The sequence below is a fragment of the Chelon labrosus genome, assembly GCF_963514085.1.
Source record: "Chelon labrosus genome assembly, chromosome: 19".
NCBI lineage: Eukaryota > Metazoa > Chordata > Actinopteri > Mugiliformes > Mugilidae > Chelon > Chelon labrosus.
Window position 1 is genome coordinate 12,217,862 of NC_140352.1, and position 17,948 is coordinate 12,235,809.

Below are 17,948 nucleotides of genomic sequence, written 5' to 3' on the forward strand. Positions count from 1 at the left end.
CCATAGCCTCACATACACCTCCCTGGAATGGCAACTGGTAGTCGCCATCATGTCACATCCTGTTCCTATAGAGTCAAATAACTAACTAAAGCAAAACATATCCAAACAATTGACACGTGGACATGCATCAACATTATATTAACAACCTAAAATGGCAGAAACCGTCCTTGAAAAAAAATTATTTGACGTGTGTTTTAGTGTTTTAGTTTGGCCCAAGTCCCGTCCACTAATGTGAAGGGGGTGGAGCTTATGACCTATACTGCAGCCAGCCACCAGGGGGCGCTCTACTCGCTTTGGCTTCACTTTTGAGAAGCAGTTTCGCGTCCATCTTTATACAGTCTATGGCTCATAAAAGAGAAGCTCCAAACACCTTTGTTTGAAGTATGCAAAGAAATAAAATACAGCTGAGTAGACTGCTGACTGACATTTTAGAGGCGTCATCACAGAATGACGCCGACACACCAGCACACACGTACAGATGGTTAAAAAACATCTTCGGCCCCTTGGCTACTGACATAGAGGCACGGTTCCAGCTTTAGACGCCGGTTTCACCCTGTTTACCACTGTCAAACTAGAGGCTTTTAGTTTTTCCCAGGGGGAAGAATGTCACCCACTTCTAACAGAGAGTCACAGTCATCACGCCAGAGAGTTGTCCACTGCCAATTCCCTGACACGGCCATTCAGCCAGTATCCAACACCACCGTTTCATCAACACAGTTTTGTCAGAGCTCCATGCACCTCCTCAATGTGTGTCTCATATAGTAATTTATGCACACAAAATCACAAAGCCTTGTTTCTGTTTGTTTATATGTACTAAAGCATTGCAATATATGTCAATACCCCATCAGATATATAGAATGTAATCACATTTAATATGACTAACCGGGCAGTAGTTGTCACATATAGACGACAGTTTGAAAGACACTGTATTTAATACATAAATAGACCTACGTAGTGTCAGGAAAGAGTGTTCCTAAAAATCTGCAGCAGAGACATCGCGAGAGTGAGAAAAGTCTGAGATGGAAAGTCGGGACTCGCCTCAGTTTGCAGATTACATTCAGAAACGAGTTCAGATTGTCTCCTGAATTTAAGTTCTGAGGCATGTCAGCATGAATCCAGGCTTTCTCACCACAGAGGAAGATGAAAACGTGGCTGTCTCACATCATTAATGGCTCTATTTATTCCCCATGTGATATATCTGTATACATTCAAATATATACTGTATGTATACTGTATATACATATTTAAGTGTTGACATATATGAATGTACGAGCAATGTGTCTATAATGTGTAGGTATCGTCAGTGAGTCCTTATGTATCATGTTATATTTGTATCGCAGAGTAGCTCCTTCATTCTTTCACGTTTAATTACATGCACATTGATATTCAGTATATGATGTGCATGTAAAATGTGGCGTAATTGTGATGCCGTTATATCACAATTGTGCGGAAACTTGCTTATGATGACAGGGTTTTATTCCAAGGCTCAGCCAGGATACTGGGGGCATGTAATCATCGTTGTGTTTATCAGTGTTTTGTACATGTTTCCACTGTAATGCTAATTTATTCATAAAATTCAGCAAGATGCAGGTGGCAGCACAAAAAGCATTCATCTCATCACTTTTTTGATACGGTGCTTCGAAACATGTCTGACACTTTTTTTTTCCTGCTAAGCAACACTGAGTTTCCTGAAACTGGCTTGTGACTCACTCCTGAACAGTTGTTTGCTGCTGACGCTTCACTAGGGGGAGCTACAGAGTCATTATTCAACCAGGACTCCTGATTTAGTTCATTCAAATTTTAAAGGCTGAATCTAATGTTTCATTAGTTTAAAAACATTTTTAATTTACACAGAATTAATAGAAAGCTTCAGAATTAAATGAGCTTTAAATGCCGTTTAAAATGTCAATGAGATGATCTCTTGATCTTTGAACACGTGCAGGAAACAAAGAGAAAGGTATGGGGTTAATATCAGGCCATAATTTGAAACTGAAATCTTAGCAGTGACAAACATTAAAAAGACGTGAAACACAGTAAAGAGTCCTGCAGCTGTGAGGAAGGAAGACACAAAAACACAGAAATTTGGATTTTCTTCACTATAAAATGTTATGCAAGCTTTAAAAACTTCAAAATCTATTAGCTTTCAGACTTTCACATCTGGTTCTGAAGTTTTGAATTATGGCATGATATTAATCCCATAGAAAAGCGGCAGAAAATCTGCAAATGTGTACAATTGATTTTATAAAATGCCTGTTTATTTATTTATTCAGTCATTTCCCTTTCTAAACTATTGAATGAACAGGACATACTAGGTCATCCTCTTAATTTTTAATTTTCTAGATGCAGAATTGTTCACTTTACAATCAAATCTTTCTTAACTAAGCACGGTAGTGTCCAAACTAGAGCCAAAACATCAATTGTTTAATGTACAGAAAAAATGCATGAGACTTAAATGACTCCGGCTTTTCCAATGTGCAGATTTATCGTCTTACTTTATAGTATGTTGAATATCTTTCTGATCATTTTTGGCTCTGGGAAATTATGTTCATATTCAGTATTTTTTATTGACCCATTTTGGTCTATAAAAACCTCAGAAAATGTCGATTGGAAATAATTTGATTCCTGCTCCAGATAGTGTCCAAATAAGTATACATGAACACATAAATACAGCCGGAGGAGACGTTTTAAAAGCCCTCTAATCTCATAAAACCCAACGTTTAGATCCCAAAATATACACTGAAGTGTCCACTGCTGCTTTGGCCTCATTATTGGCCAGGAGGAACAGTCAGAGAAGGGAATATCCTCACAGGGAGTTACAACTGAGGGCTAACTTGTTCTTAAGTGAGAACAAGAGTTCAGTTGGGATGTGTCTCAGTCCTGGCCTGTGCACAGTTTGCTCCAGTCGCCTCTGAGCCCTCTCATTTCTTTCCATTCATTACATGTGAAAATGTGAAGCATTTGATTTCTAGCAAACACAACTCCCTCCTCTGTGATTGCCGAATAGTGTCTGGCAAGACGCATCAAGTGCAGCGGTTCAACGCTAAGTCCATTTTCAAGTATAATTTAATGCATGTCATAGTGCATTTTCCCACCACTGCTGCATGAACCCCCGCACCACCACAACAGTGAAGACTTCAGGCAAAGAGAACCTCTCCTTACACGCCAAAATGGTTCGTGCCAAGTGACCGACTCAACCTTACACAAGGCCTTTTAAATGTTTACGGCTGACTTTGCCGTCATTCAAACAGCCCGGGGTTTCACTCGTAAGGATATTTGCATCCGCTCTACAGTACTGCCCTCTTCCTGAACACACAAAAATGCAGAATTGCATGGTTCCGCGTTGGTGTCCGTCTACGCAGAGCAAAAGATGATGGGTCTATTAGCGAGTGCGAAGGTTGTTGAGATGAACAGGCCAACAGGGCATCACAACTGGATGAAGAAGTGGTGCGCCGATGAAATGCAGATTGGTTGAAGGGTTGGTTTGGAAAGGGAGTGATTATAGTAGACCTGTCCTCCCTGCAACAGCAGCAGTGGCAAAGCAAACAAGAAACCCACGATTTTGATTGTTCCTCTTTCTTTTGACACTAACATTCATGTGGCAACAGTCAACTTCAACAGCTAGAAGCTCTTGAACGTAGCACCAACGCGGTACTGTGCTGGAGCCTTACACAGTTTGGGATTTCTTTGAGATTTCGTGGTAAGGTTCTTCAAATCTGTCCAGAACGAGGGTATGTACTTGATAGCATCAACTGCCTAACTGAGCTGCTTGTTTTGTAAATCATGGTCATTTTTTAATTTTTTTGGCCCCAAACATTCAAACACTCTTGCTGGAGCCCAACTAGCCAACTTGAACGTGACATACAGCCGGAGAAATGACTGGAAACGCTTTTTTGACGAAGCAAAGATGGCAGCCAAGTAAAATTTCCACCATGGTTTACACACTTGTCTTAACACACTTTTATGCATCATGGAACAGATAAACACTGCCACCTGCCGTTCTGTTTTAGTCACTCATCTTGATTACGATCATCATAATTAGTCACAAATTATTATTTTTCTCCCCAAAAGTGAAACCCTGTAATATCAATATTAAGCGAGTGACTTGTTTAAAAGGTACCAGCATCATTTTGTGGGTATTACATTGCGTATTATCGAGAATGTCAAACGTGAAATGCCATCGATGTATACTGTTATATATACTGAGTATGTAACACGCACTAAGGCAATCGTGAATTGCTGCATTTTACCGTCTTAACAGGCCTATTACGTTCTAAAGATTGTTCGATATTGGTTCTAGAGAGTGGAAATCGCAGATCAAACATTAACGTATCTTCTCAAAGCAGAGTTCAGTTAATTTTTTGTCTAGATTTTGTCCCGTTTTAAGGAGTTGATTACAGGTTTGATTAATTTTTTGCAAATAAAGACAGTTTTTTTTTGTACAGAGGGATATAGAAAAGTGTGATTGTGACCTGCTTTTCCTGCCGCTCAGTTAAATCCACATTGTCACGATCCGTGTTGCTTTTGGGTGAGTCACCTCCATGTATAATGGTAGTCAGGCCTGGGCCAGGCGGTAATTGTGCTTCATTCATGGTGCTTGTTCAAAAGCAGAGCGTAGAGAGAGAGCAGGGCTGTTAGGTAAGCCAAACAGAGCGTGGTAGTTGTGTTTATTATCGCAGAAAAGTACATTAAATTGACTTACAAATAATTTCCTGTGATTTTCGATCAAATTCGCTGTCCCGTGTGGCGTAACTCCAGCCATCTGTGGGCAAGGAGCTGAGCTGTTTTAAAGCCTCTGTGACTGACAGTTCATGTCTGACATCATGGAAACAAAATCATCTGGCTGAACTTCTCTGCAGTAAACCCCGTCCCTCTGGTTCACCGGAGGGCGTTCTAACAAACACCGGAAATTACTTACAAATACCGTCTGGCTCAGGTAAGGTGCTGACTGCAGAGCTGTCATCTTTTCCTCGCTTCTCGTTCTGATAAACAGCTTAGAGCAGGAGATTTAGCACAAATGAGTCCACTGCCTGACTCCTCCTGGAGTCCATTACACTCTCCCGTCACACGGTTAGATTTCTGTTTGTGTACAGATGTCATGGAGGACGTTGTTGTGATGTTGGATTGGCTGATAATGTGTATGTACACCGATCAGGCATAACATTATGACCTAATGTCCTAATACCGTGTAGGTCTCCCTTGTGCCTCCAAAACAGTTGTGACTCATCAGAGAATGGACTTGGGCCTTCTGAGGGTGTCCTGTGGTGTCTGGCAACAGAATGTTAGTTAGTGGGGGCCTTTGGGTACAGATCAGATACTTGATCACTTTGGGATCTAGTGAATTTGGAGGCCAGGTCAACACCTTGTGCTGTTCTTCATGTTTTCTGAGTTGTTCCTAAACCGTTTTTGTGTGTGTGCCTGTGTCAGGCTGCATCCTGCTGGGGATGGCTGCTCCCATCAAGGGGTGTCATTACTATGGGGTGGGTAGTACCTGGTCTGGTCTAGGTGGGTGCTACATGTCTAAGTAACATCCACATGAATCAATGCCAGGTCCAAAAGTTTCCCAGCAGAACACTGTATTGTCACAAGATGGTCGATGTTATTTACGTCACCTGTCAGTGGTCATAATGTTATGCCTGATTGGTGTATATATACAGCATATCTATATATACAGATTTGTCACCCCCCCCACTGACATCTGAACATACAGTAACGACACGGCACTCGGCACCCGAAGCCTTACAGCGATGATTGATTCTTTAGGTACGTTTTTTGAGTTTGTTTATCTCACTTCACGCAGAAAGAAAGGGGACGCTCCCTTACAGGACGAGACAGCGATGAAGTGCACTTGATTTTAAATGGCGATGTTATTTTTCTTACCTTGGAGACGTCCCTTCTTTCTTATGTTTAAGAAATAAATGGCTGAGGTATTGACATCTTGGAATAATGCGTGGTTTATTATATTGATGCCAGACATGAGATTTAAAAATACTGTAAATCAAGTACACCATACCCCATTTTGAACTTCTTAATGTAGAGTTAAGTATTTTTTATGTGTATAACAACTATCTATTTAAAATTATGTGTAAATGACACACATTTATCCACAAAAGATTCAGCAACCAAAAAGGTGAATTAAAGAAGTAAAGGTGAGAGAGGTAAACCAGCTGACATGTTCAAAGCTTACATTATTTGTTTTATCTGGGATACAAAATGTAATTGAATCACTTTTTGAAGCAGGCTGAAAAGGTTTACGACAACCCTCTCTGACAAGAAACAAACTATAAAATATGTCATCAAACTCCATTGACAAAAACAGTAATTTTACGCTGAAGAACACTAGATTTGCTGCTGTGCCTCTGTCTCAATCTGTTATTATGTTTGTGTTATTGTGTGACTTTGGTGTCTTAAATTGTTCATTTGCACTTGAAATAACTTGTCAAAACACCAAATTTAAACTCATACAGATCAGCAACTCCAGTGCTCTGTGAGTTAAAATTTTGTCAGTGGAGTCTGGTGGCTTTGAAGAGGGTGATACAACGGCGTCATTTCCCTGTTGGAAAAGGCTGTCCAATTGCAACCTGAAGTGGTGATAATATTCTAATTATGTTGTACACTCAAACTGATCTTTGCTTTAGGTGTCTAAAAATTTTTTGTTGCTTGCTCCATCAACAGCAATTCGTTGCTTGTCTTTGATGCCGATATTCCTGTCCGATTCTCCAAACTGGAGGCATGCCATTGGCAGCAAATCTACTGGAAACCAGTATGCACCTTTTAAACACGGAGTCCATTCATTCGTAATGAAGACCGTTTTTTTAATTAAAATGAGTGTGGTCCATTTACAGGGTACTGCATCCTTCAAAAAGAAGAGTTAAAGGGTTTTCCATTAAACATGTAGGTATTAAGAGCAGATAAAAAGACACACAAGCTACTTAAATGACTACTGCTGCCCCCGAGTGGTCAAAAAATGAATTATTGCAGCTTTAATTAACAGACTTCAGCTAGTTGATGTCTTCAACTGAAGACGTGACCTCAACATCAATTATTTAATTTGTTTGTCTTTAGAAAAATGCTTCACATGAAGATTAATTTTTCTTTTACAGTGAACCTACTAAATAATAATGAAATTTTTTCTGGTTACTGCGCTTTTTGTCCACAGCTTTGTTTTCCCTTTATTTTACCAGGAAGGTCCCATTGAGACACAGTGTCTCTTCTACCAGGGAGTCCTGGTCAAGATGGCAGCAATTATACAGTATAAGTTATAAAAGACAAGGAAATACAACATAGGACATGGGTACAGAGCAAAGACATCAAAAACAGACTAACACAGAGAACACAGAGTCAAAGACAACAAAGACTAGGGAGAGCCAAAAATACATTAGAATGAAATAAAAATACTAGAAGCAGTGACACTGTTCAGTGTAAGTCAGCTTTAAAATATTTTTAAAAACAGTTACCAAACTGTCCTCAACTTTTAAGAAAATCAGGTACAAGAAAGACACAAAATATGTGTTGTTGTTGGGCCTCTGTTGGAACAATTTAGATTATTTATTAATAATTAAAATCATTTGGTGAGGTAAGATGTTGAATGAAAAAGCATCTGCGAGTAACAAATGAATGCAGCACTGCTTCATTCTAACCAAAGCCTTAATGCAGTTGAACTTGTGTTGCTAAATATCATGGGAACTGTATTCCACGGGTGTACAGGCGACAAATTTAGATCCCAGTATCTCCATCAAATGGATAAAATTCACAATATACACAAGGACATATCAGATACAAGTAGATGGAAGCACTGGACTTCAGCCACTATGAAAACACAGAGCGTACATAATCTACTGCAGCTTATTCATAGCAGAACACTCATGTCTAAATCCTTATTGAGGCCTAGAGGTTGCAGCATTTCTAAGGAGCGGATCCAAAAAAGCTCTCTGGTACAATCTCCTGTCAACATCACCTCTTCTATGGAGAGTTATTGGCTTTGTACCCTGGAACCGCAGAAGAAGAAACGGAATGTGAATGATTATTAAAGTGACAGGCTGCAGTGTATCTTTGTATTTTATGTCCACTAGTTTCACCAGCTCAGGTAGAACACATATTATATACACTTATACATACTATGTATAATGCATTTTAAAAGTATTTGCATCCCTAGAACTTTCTACATAATTTTCTGCATAAAAATGACTCAAAACATAAACATTTTTCACGATTTTCACTAAGAGAACTAAAGAGAACCCAATTAAACAAATGAAACTGAAATATATTGCTTTTGTGCTTCCTAATTCAAGAAAATGAATAATTTTGAACAACTGAACTCCTGTTTTGTGACCCCCTTGTAGAAGCAATAACAACAACAACAACTTAACATTTCCGGTAACTGCTGATCTGTCGTCTACAGCAACTTGGAGGAATTTTAGCCCATTCCTCAGAACAGAACCACTTCAGTTCTGAAAATGTTTCCTCACATTAACTGCTTGCTTCCGGGCCTTACACAACATTTCTACTGGATTAAGATCAGGACTTTGACTTGGTCGTTCCAAAACATTTAATTTAGTTCTTGTGTAGCCATTCTTTTGTGGAACGGCTTGTGTTCTCAGGGTTGTTGTCTCACTTCATGACCCAGTTTCTCTTATGATTCAGCTCATGGACAGATGTCCTGACATTTTCTCTTTGAATTCTCTGGTTTAGTTCAGGATTCGTTGGTCCATTAACGTTGGTAAGGCGCCCCGGCCCAGATGGAGTAAAACAGGCCAAAGCAAAGACATTACCACCTCCGTGATTCACAGACAGGAGGAGGTTCTGATGCTGGAAGGCAGTGTTGTTTAGTCTCCAGACGTGAACCTCTCATTTAAGCCAAACAATTCTAGAGAGGCCTTTAGTTGCTTAGAAGTTAATCTGTGTTCCTTCATGACCTCTCAGACTATCGTGCGTCTTGCTTTTGGAGTGATCTTTGTTGGTCAACCACTCCCATGGAGGGTAACAGTCGTCTTAAATCTCCTCCATTTGTTCACAATATATCTGACTGCGGATTTGTGGATTCCAGTCTCTTTAAAGCTGATTTCTTTTTAAACTTTTCCAGACTGATGGTCATTAACAACTCTTTTTCTAAGGAAGCTCATTTGTCCTATATCATCATACACTTCCAAAACCATGCGTTGTGAAGATCAGACTGTGACGAATCCCCGATTCTTTTAAACAAAACTTGTCAGTGAACAACACCTGAGCCTCACTATATTTACTGAAAACACGTCCAAACAGATGGACTCTTATTTGAAATTAACTTTACCTCTCTGCTGGTCGAGAGAGGTAAAGACCGAGGTAAATCAGGTGTCTTGCGTTCTCTCCCTCAGGTGAAGCTGATCTGCGGTAATCGGCAGGATCTGATAAATAGGGGGTGGAAACCATGTCTCACTCTCACTCAAACTTTCTTCTCCCAGCTACTGCAGCAGGAGTCATTGTTTCTGTAGTGTTTGTTCTGTAGTCTTTCTTATTTCTGATTAGGGTTCACTTACCTTTGCACCTCACAGCTATGTAATATTGGCTCATTTTCTTTAAGATTATAAAGTTGTAGGCATGTGCTTCTCAAATGTGAACATTATCTTGTTCCCTGTTTTTAATAATCACCAACTCTTTTACGAGGAAGTAATCTGAGTACGTTAACATCAGCTGCAGTCTTCTGGCATTTTACGCACTGAACAATCAATCCAAATAATGAACTACTGAAGTACGTAAACGGTTAATACTATCTTTTCTGAGGGGGCTTCAATGCAAGCTGAGATAGCCTCCAGCCCTCCAAGGTTTTGGATAATGCAGGGGTGGATGAGTGAGACTTCTGGGGCACTAGTCTGCTGTGGTGTGGCCACTAGGTGGAGGCATACCCTTGTTCTAACCTGGCGTCTGAAAGGAAAGCCATGAGGACTAATGACAAAAAAATAAAATAGCAGAGGAAAAAGGGAGGAAAAGTCTGAGGGGAAATTACATCAAGAGCGGGAATGAGATGACAGGGACAGAACGAGTTAGCCTTCCAAGTCTGAGGCTCCAAGTGTTGATGCAAATGCTATTTTATGTTTCACAAGACTACACCGGCACACCTGGGATGGACCAGTAACGCAGCATGACATCCATCAGGGTTAAAACTGATTGGAGTTACTCTCTCTCTACCTTGTGCACTCCACGGTCCCTTGCACAGCAATTACTGCAGACCAGCTGTGTGGTCCCTTCGGGGCCCCCAGTAAACCAGGGACCTCCTCCCTGCTACGCCTGAATTCAAGCTCGCTACAAGTTAAGAATTTCAAATAGCCGTTTCATGAAACACGGAAAAGGTCAACAGTTGAAGGTTTCTGTAATTGAAATAAAAAGCGTAAAAAGCCAGACCTATTAGGCTCCGTCGTAACTCCACATCCAGGGTGCCTGATTGAGAAACATGCCATGCACAGTGCTCACCAGGGACAGCCGAGGGTCAGGAAGTAGCTCGGGTAAAATGGAGGGATTATGTGTTGCAGCAGGTTATAGGTCCCTCTCTGCTGCTCATTTGAAGGAATCCAGGGTGCTTGTTTCCGAAATCTCATCAATAACAGCGCTGTGCTCCGTGTGATGAAGTGCCATTTATTTCAGCTATGCGCAGCGGCGGTTTGTGTGGCGTGGAAATGTTTATAGCTAAAGCCGGAATCAAAGCAGACAAGTTCCTGCTCTCGGGCTGATGGCGCGGCCCACGTTCTCGCTGGCGACACTTTAGCCAGCGACTCCGCGGAAGGATGTGTTTACACTCAAGATGGATTTGATTTAGGGGGTTTCTACTTTTCAAATAGAAGTGAATTAAAATGTCCTGCTTTCGCTGGACTCTCACCATCTGTAGCTTTTCTTTCCCAGATGAGAGTGCGCCTTTCGTACCTGATCTCATATTATGAGTCACTCATCGAGTTTGAATAGTACGGGTGGAAGCTCGTGTTTGATACTTGTTTATGGGGGAAATGATTCACTGGTGAGGAACAGGATATCCAATCAGTCACACACACTTTCTTGATAGACTTGAATTTTTTCCTATAATCTCACCAAATAAAGTTATCAGTTGCCTTTGAAATTTTTATTGCCCCTCGACTCATTTATCCTGCTTTCCCTCAGACTTTATTTGTGAAGTCCAGTGAGTCGGTTTGCAAACTTCCAGCGTCGCGCCTTCATTTTTTATTTTTTTTTGTGTCAGGATTCGTCAAATGGCTCAGATACACGTTCCCTCATGTGGTCCATTCAGCTTCAATCCTTGTTTTTAATATGTTTATCAAATAGAAAGCACATGACGCTCGCTTTAAACCCTCAGCATTCAGAGTACGGAGCGGGTGAGAAGGAGAAACGCACATCTGCGGCGCAGCGCTAATTATTATAAAATACCAAGCAGAAAAGCAGAAAGAGAGAAAATGGGCTTTTTTTGGTGCCGAGCGGCCCTCAGATCGTCTTCCAAGCGCCTGTGCCCGTGGAGCTCGCTGCTTGTTTCATCTCTCGAGTGCTGTTTTAGTGCACTTGCTGTGCTGGCCCCGAGGGGCCAGAGTTTGCACATCAAAACTGCACACTGACAGGAAGATAAAGCCGTCGCCGGGCCAAACAAAAGACTCTTAAGACATTAATACTTTGAGGATCCCTTTGAAAAACAAGGAGGGACATGTATGTGGTAATAATGACGAGAAACACTTAATAAGAACAATATCCCCTGAACAGCAGAGCGACATTTAATAATCGTGGAAAGCACTCGGGCGAAACGGGCCTCGTTTTCAGCGTCAGAACTGATTTCACCAACTGCAAAAGGATGCACATAATGAGTGGCTGCGTTCACGTGGACAGTATTCCTTCAGCCTAACTAGAATCATTCTGATCAGAGATTTAAACTTAACTGTTAAAATGGAAAATTGTGTGATAAAATACCATATACACCGATCAGGCATAACATTATGACTACTGACAGGAGAAGTACAATAACATTGACCATCTTGTAACAATGCAATGTTCTGCTGGGAAACGTTTGTACCTGGCATTCATGTGGATGTTACTTAGACATGTACCACCCACCCCATAGCAGTGACACTCCTTGATGACAGCAGCCATCCCCAGCAGGACGCAGCCTGACACAGGCACACACACAAAAACAGTTTAGGAACAACTCAAAAAACATGAAGAACAGGTGTTGACCTGGCCTCCAAATTCACTAGATCCCAAACTGATCAAGTATCTATGGGATGCACTGTAACAAGCCTGATCCACAGAGGCCCCTCCCCTCAACCCACAGGATCCAAAGACCCCCACTGACAACACCACAGGACACCCTCAGAAGACCCATGTTCATTCTCTAATGAGTCACAACTGTTTTGGAGGCACAAGGGAGACCTACACAATATTAGGAAGGTGGTCATAATGTTATGCCTGAGCAGTGTGTGTGTTGCCACGCCCCCCTGCACCTCCACTGGCCTTGCACTGACAGTGCTTGTGTTTAATTACCTTAACCAGCCACACCTGAGAAGTTGTGAATAAGAAGGCCTGGTTGAGGAGACCTAAGATGACAACTGTTCAGCTGCAGAAGCTCTCCATGTCTCACCTGTTGCCTCTTTGTTGTCTTTTTAATCTCAAGTAGTTAATAATCTGAATAATAGGCCAGTCTGAATGAAAAAAAATACCCAGTGTAACCACTTCAATCAGATATTCAGATGAACAGATATTTTTAAATCAATGCTTTCTGCACACGTTTGCCTCATGTGGGGTAGAACATCAGGTGCAGGAAATAGTTGAAAGAAGCCAGAATCTGTGTGGCCAGCAACACTGAAAACTTCATCTTGGTCATCTTCTTCCACTGAGTCATTCTGCTATTGTCAAAAAAATCGTAGTCTTCTGTCAAATTTCTGGCAGATTCGAAGCTTCACAGCGGCAGAACTACTTTATTAAAACATGATTGATGTTTTAGGGCATGTAAACTTGTTAAACATGTTTAGTGTACACGTAAAAAGCAGGAATCTCAAAAGGACTTAGGTAACAATGTTGAAACACTGGCGTCATTTTCAGCCTTAAAATGGGTTTTGTGTCCCCAGAAGTGGAATAGTTTATGCACACTGGAAACATTAACTATTTGCTCAACCGTTACCTACAAACTCCATCTATTACAAAACAAAATACGCACTGCGTCTGCATCCCTGCGCTTGTGCTTGTCCTTTTACAGGAATTGCACTTGAGTGATGCATTTTATGTAATCCGCTCCAGATGTGCTGTACCACTCAATTAACATCACCTGCTCGAGGTTAACTGCCTCACATTCCTAATACAGTCACTGCTCAGGCTTTGTACTGTAGCAGCGTACACTTCATTAACAGGAGGTTGTTTTTTTTTTTTTCCTTCTTTGAGGCATGGCTTAGGTTTTTAATAAGCTCATTATGTTTTTCAGTCTTTAACTAGAAAGCATGTGTGTGTGCAGCACTTTAGGACATGACGGAAACCGAGCTGTATCCTGTTCATGAGAAATCATAAAGCTGCTTATTGATTTCATTTTTTATTTGAATGCACAACTGCATAAATACACCTTATGTATTCTTACATCACATTCGGATTTGGCACATCCGATGGGATTCTCATGCGTGGAAGTGATCCGCCTTGTTTATATAGAAATCTGTCTTTAGAAGAGAGGCCAGCGAGTACTGTTTCAGCTGTACCGGAGCATGCAACCCTCCCAGTCACAAATGACCCGGCTGCGTGCGGTCAGACTTCGTGAAGAGGTGCAGGAAAGCAACATTTCTGCATAAAACAAAGGCTGGACTTTGTCAGGAAGCCGCACGGTGGGTGGGCTCGGGGCTGACGGCAAGCTGCAGCACCTTTGCGCGACGAGCCGAGGCACGACCCCTTTTAAAAAACTCTGCTTATAATTAGCCTTTATTGGATTAAATACGAGAGCTGCGGATTATTCTCACCCGCTTGTTATCTTGTTTTATTAATCTTGTAAAATTGTGAGCGATTCTCCGCTAACAGTATCAGCCTGTCTCTGAGCTGGTGAGAGCTCGTAGCCTGTTTGTACTTTCATGCTTAATTAGCACACCTTGCGAAGTGTTCTGGGAAAGAATGTACAGCACCGACGCAGCACCAGACTTCTCATTCACCACCTGCGTATATCAGCTGCAGGCTCCCTCTGATATTTTCATAAACTGGGAGAGTTTCTTGTTTCTTCTTGCAAAAACACTTGTCCGTCATTACTTGGCACCTGACGGTCCAACACAGAAATAGCTCAATTATAACATGAATCACGACACGATCTGACTGGATTTCTATCATGTGCAATTTATAGATTTATTCTGGCAAATTCAGGTAGTTCCTTCGGTGCTGAAAGTAAGATAAAAATATGCCACTCTCATGTGGCTCATTCATGTATTAAATGTGGAACCACAGATCAGACCGCCAACATGTCATATCCAGAGTGAGCTTGCATCCCCCTCAACCTTTTTTAGGGTAAAACAATCATGTGTGCTCTTCATAAAAAGAAGCTGTGTAAACACTTTTACAGAAACCAGTTGAAATCAGTACCTACGCGGCTAGTTGGTTGCACGACTAGTAAATCCAGTTAGCATTAAAGAAGTCTTCCATATAACTTGCACGTTCTATGGCAGGCAGAGCTGACATAGTGTCTTTGGGCCATTCATCAGATAATTTATTTCTGGTTTAGTTTTGTACTTCTAGTCTACATTAAAGTTTATGGCAAGCGAAATTGGTTTTCCCCCAAAATGGGGCGGAGACAAGCTTTAAGTTCCCGGGTGTGCTACGGAGACTATTAGCCTAGCTAGCCTAAAATAAACACCTCATAACTAGGTTATTTTTATTAATACTATTAAAAATAAAAGAGCAACTACTGTTTTTACAACCTGGACCTTATTTCTGGCATAACATACAATCGTTTCTTCACCCATATAACTTTGGTGTTATTTTTTGTCATTCAGATGATATTTAGATCCGCGAATATCCATATAGTGGGAGTGACTGGGGCACCGAAACGTGGCCTCTAAATAACGGTATCTGCTGCGAAACTCGTTCATTACACCAATATTTTGTTATGATACGCTAGTGCTATTCCCCGTTGAGTCCGGAGTATTTGATGCCAGAAATAAGGTCCGGGTTGTAAAAAACGGTAGTGGTAAGACATAACCATAACCCATAAAACCTCAAACCATCATTTTATATTTCTATTAACTGGTGATCTTTAGAGCTTGTGTATATTTCTGAATCATGCTTCTGGTCTTTATCTAAGCTATGCTAAATCTAGGCTCCAGCTCCATTTGTAAAGTACAAACAAAGTACTTTTTTAGAGAACTAGCCTGAAACCATGCCTCATGTATTATGCACACAGATGCCTTATGAGGCCCTAACAATATATACACACATCACACTTTATATATATATATATATATATAAAGGAGAAACTTAGCTTGAGGCCTCTTCTTTAAACTGCAGGCATTGTCAAAATGAGAGACACCACCTTCATCCGTCTGACAATAGCCGGAGCGTTAATTGCAGCCCTCGCCTCTATGACTGCTACGAAGGTTATATTTAAACCTTTTATGTGCTGTTTGATAGGATGCAGTTTAGATTGAAGGGGAAGGTGCAGCGTGTGAGGCACGTTAGTCAGCAGAAAGCTGCTGCTGGGAACACCTTGAACAAGACGCTAGCATGACGGGCTCATCATTTAACCCAACGCTGTCAATATGAATTTATCTACTTCATTTATTCCGTGGGCAGGAACAGATGGGATATTGAACTTTTATGGACACACATCTGTCCATGCCGAAGTGTAAAATGTTTTCACAGCCGCCACGCACTTACCTACCTTGTCATCAATAATAACTTTATCGCACTGTTCAGAAAAAGAAAACGGCAAGGTGCTGAACAAAGCAGAGGTTCAAGTACAAAGGATTACACCGATCGGACACAAACAACAATTATATAAAAGAGGGCCTTGTGACAAAAGAGAGTTTACATTGACTTAGCTAACCATAACTTGGAACTACGAACACCAAAAGCCCGATCTCCACTGGTTACAAGGAACGATTCAATAACAATGATGCTGTGTCAGCAATAGCAGTAAAAAGCAACAGGCTACAATTAGTTTCAATGGAAGTTGGCAGTATGAAGCAACAAACCAGTCCCCACTCGTCGCTGAGTGAGGTACAAATGAAACATGAGCTGATTTCAACTTTTTCAATGCCCTAATGACGCGGTTACACGTTAAACCAATAAAATGCATTTGCCTCACCAGTTAACTTTTAAACGCCCAATGGCGTCCATTAGCGCTTGAGCAACACTTGGCTGTTTTATAACTTTTGTCGCTCGTGGCAGCTGATCAGCTAGTTTTCTAAATATTTGAGAAATTGTTTGACCTTTAAGGACATCGCTCTCATATCTGTGTATTAAACCTTTCATGTACTTCAATACAGGATATCCAGTCTTTTCTGTGACCTACTATATTCATACCTGTACTCAAATCATGGTTACAGGAATAATCAGATGATGACTTGGCTGATAATGCCCTGATAACTGTGTGTTAACACTTGATTTTACCTGACATACATTCACATCTGTGCATACATATTACAATCAGGATTATGTGAATCATAGAGAAACATGTTGGCAACCATTAACCGTCAAAAGGAGGCACTTCTGAATAACATGGAAAAGTACAAATTCAGCAGTTATATCATATGGTATATATAAGTTGAAGAAAAGTTTATGAAATGCAAAACAAGTTTGAGTAAGAAACACTCACAACAAAATATTTTCAGCTGTACAAGAACAGAGACTTGACACTGCGACAAAACCACCCGACAACACGCGACATATCTATTGTGTCCATGTGTGACGGAAAAGGAGACACACACATAGCGATAGTGGTGTACTCTGTGTAGTGAATAATTTGTCTGGTGATTTCTCTCGGCGCTGAGAATAGCACCCGTGGCCGGCTGGCGGGCAGCGTGCTGGTGGCGAGCGGTGCGCTGAGAGGATCAGGGTGGTTAGCAAACATCTTTGTGTGGTCTCTGAGGTCCAGCCGGACGAGTTCCCACAGTTCCTACTCCTTGGCTGCAAGTCGGATTCAATGGGCGTACTTTCTATTTTGATGATTCTCTGAAAAAAGCCCAAAGACAAACAATGGAAATGGCTGTAGCCTGATTTATGGCAGCCAGAGATACGTCTTTCAGTTTTCTCGCATGGAAACCACATAAAAGATCAGCGAGGAAGAAGAATTCCACTTTGGATTTTAAGGCTTATCATGTCTCTCAGCCAGAGCTCGCCCGGAGTAGTCTGTCACCTCGCAGTGACCTTTCTCTCTGCTGGAGTCACCCATCATGGCTGACAGCAGACAAACAGATTGTACCTACAGTTAAGGCTTAAGATAAGGACAATACTAATCACTGAAAGCATCCTGTGCTATAATCCGATCTTCGATGTTATTTTTAATTCCATTTTTCTCTCCCCCACAACTCACAGAACTTAATCTGGATCACAGAAACGAGGAAGATTATTGCTTTATTTCACTACAATATTGTTCCTCTGATCATAGATAAATAGTTTTCTTCATAGGACAATGCACGGATATAATTTAGAAAGAGCTGTGAGTAAAGAATCTATCAATAAATCAGTTAACCCTTCCATTTTATGGAGAGAGTGAACTCTAGTGTTCCCCACAAAATGATGCCGAGCCGGGCCCTTGTCAATAATGACGCACTTACAATACATTATACGTCACTGATCATTTTTATAGTGACTGACAACCTTTAGATTCTTTACATGTCTACGAATCATGAGAGCGATGAAAACGTGAACGTAAGCGCACATGTATTTTTGATCGTTTTAGTCCAGCAACATTTCCAGTTTAGCGACCTCTGCTGCTTTTAGCATTAAGGGAGTTCTGTTAACAAGACTGTTGCAATGTTGGGAGAAAA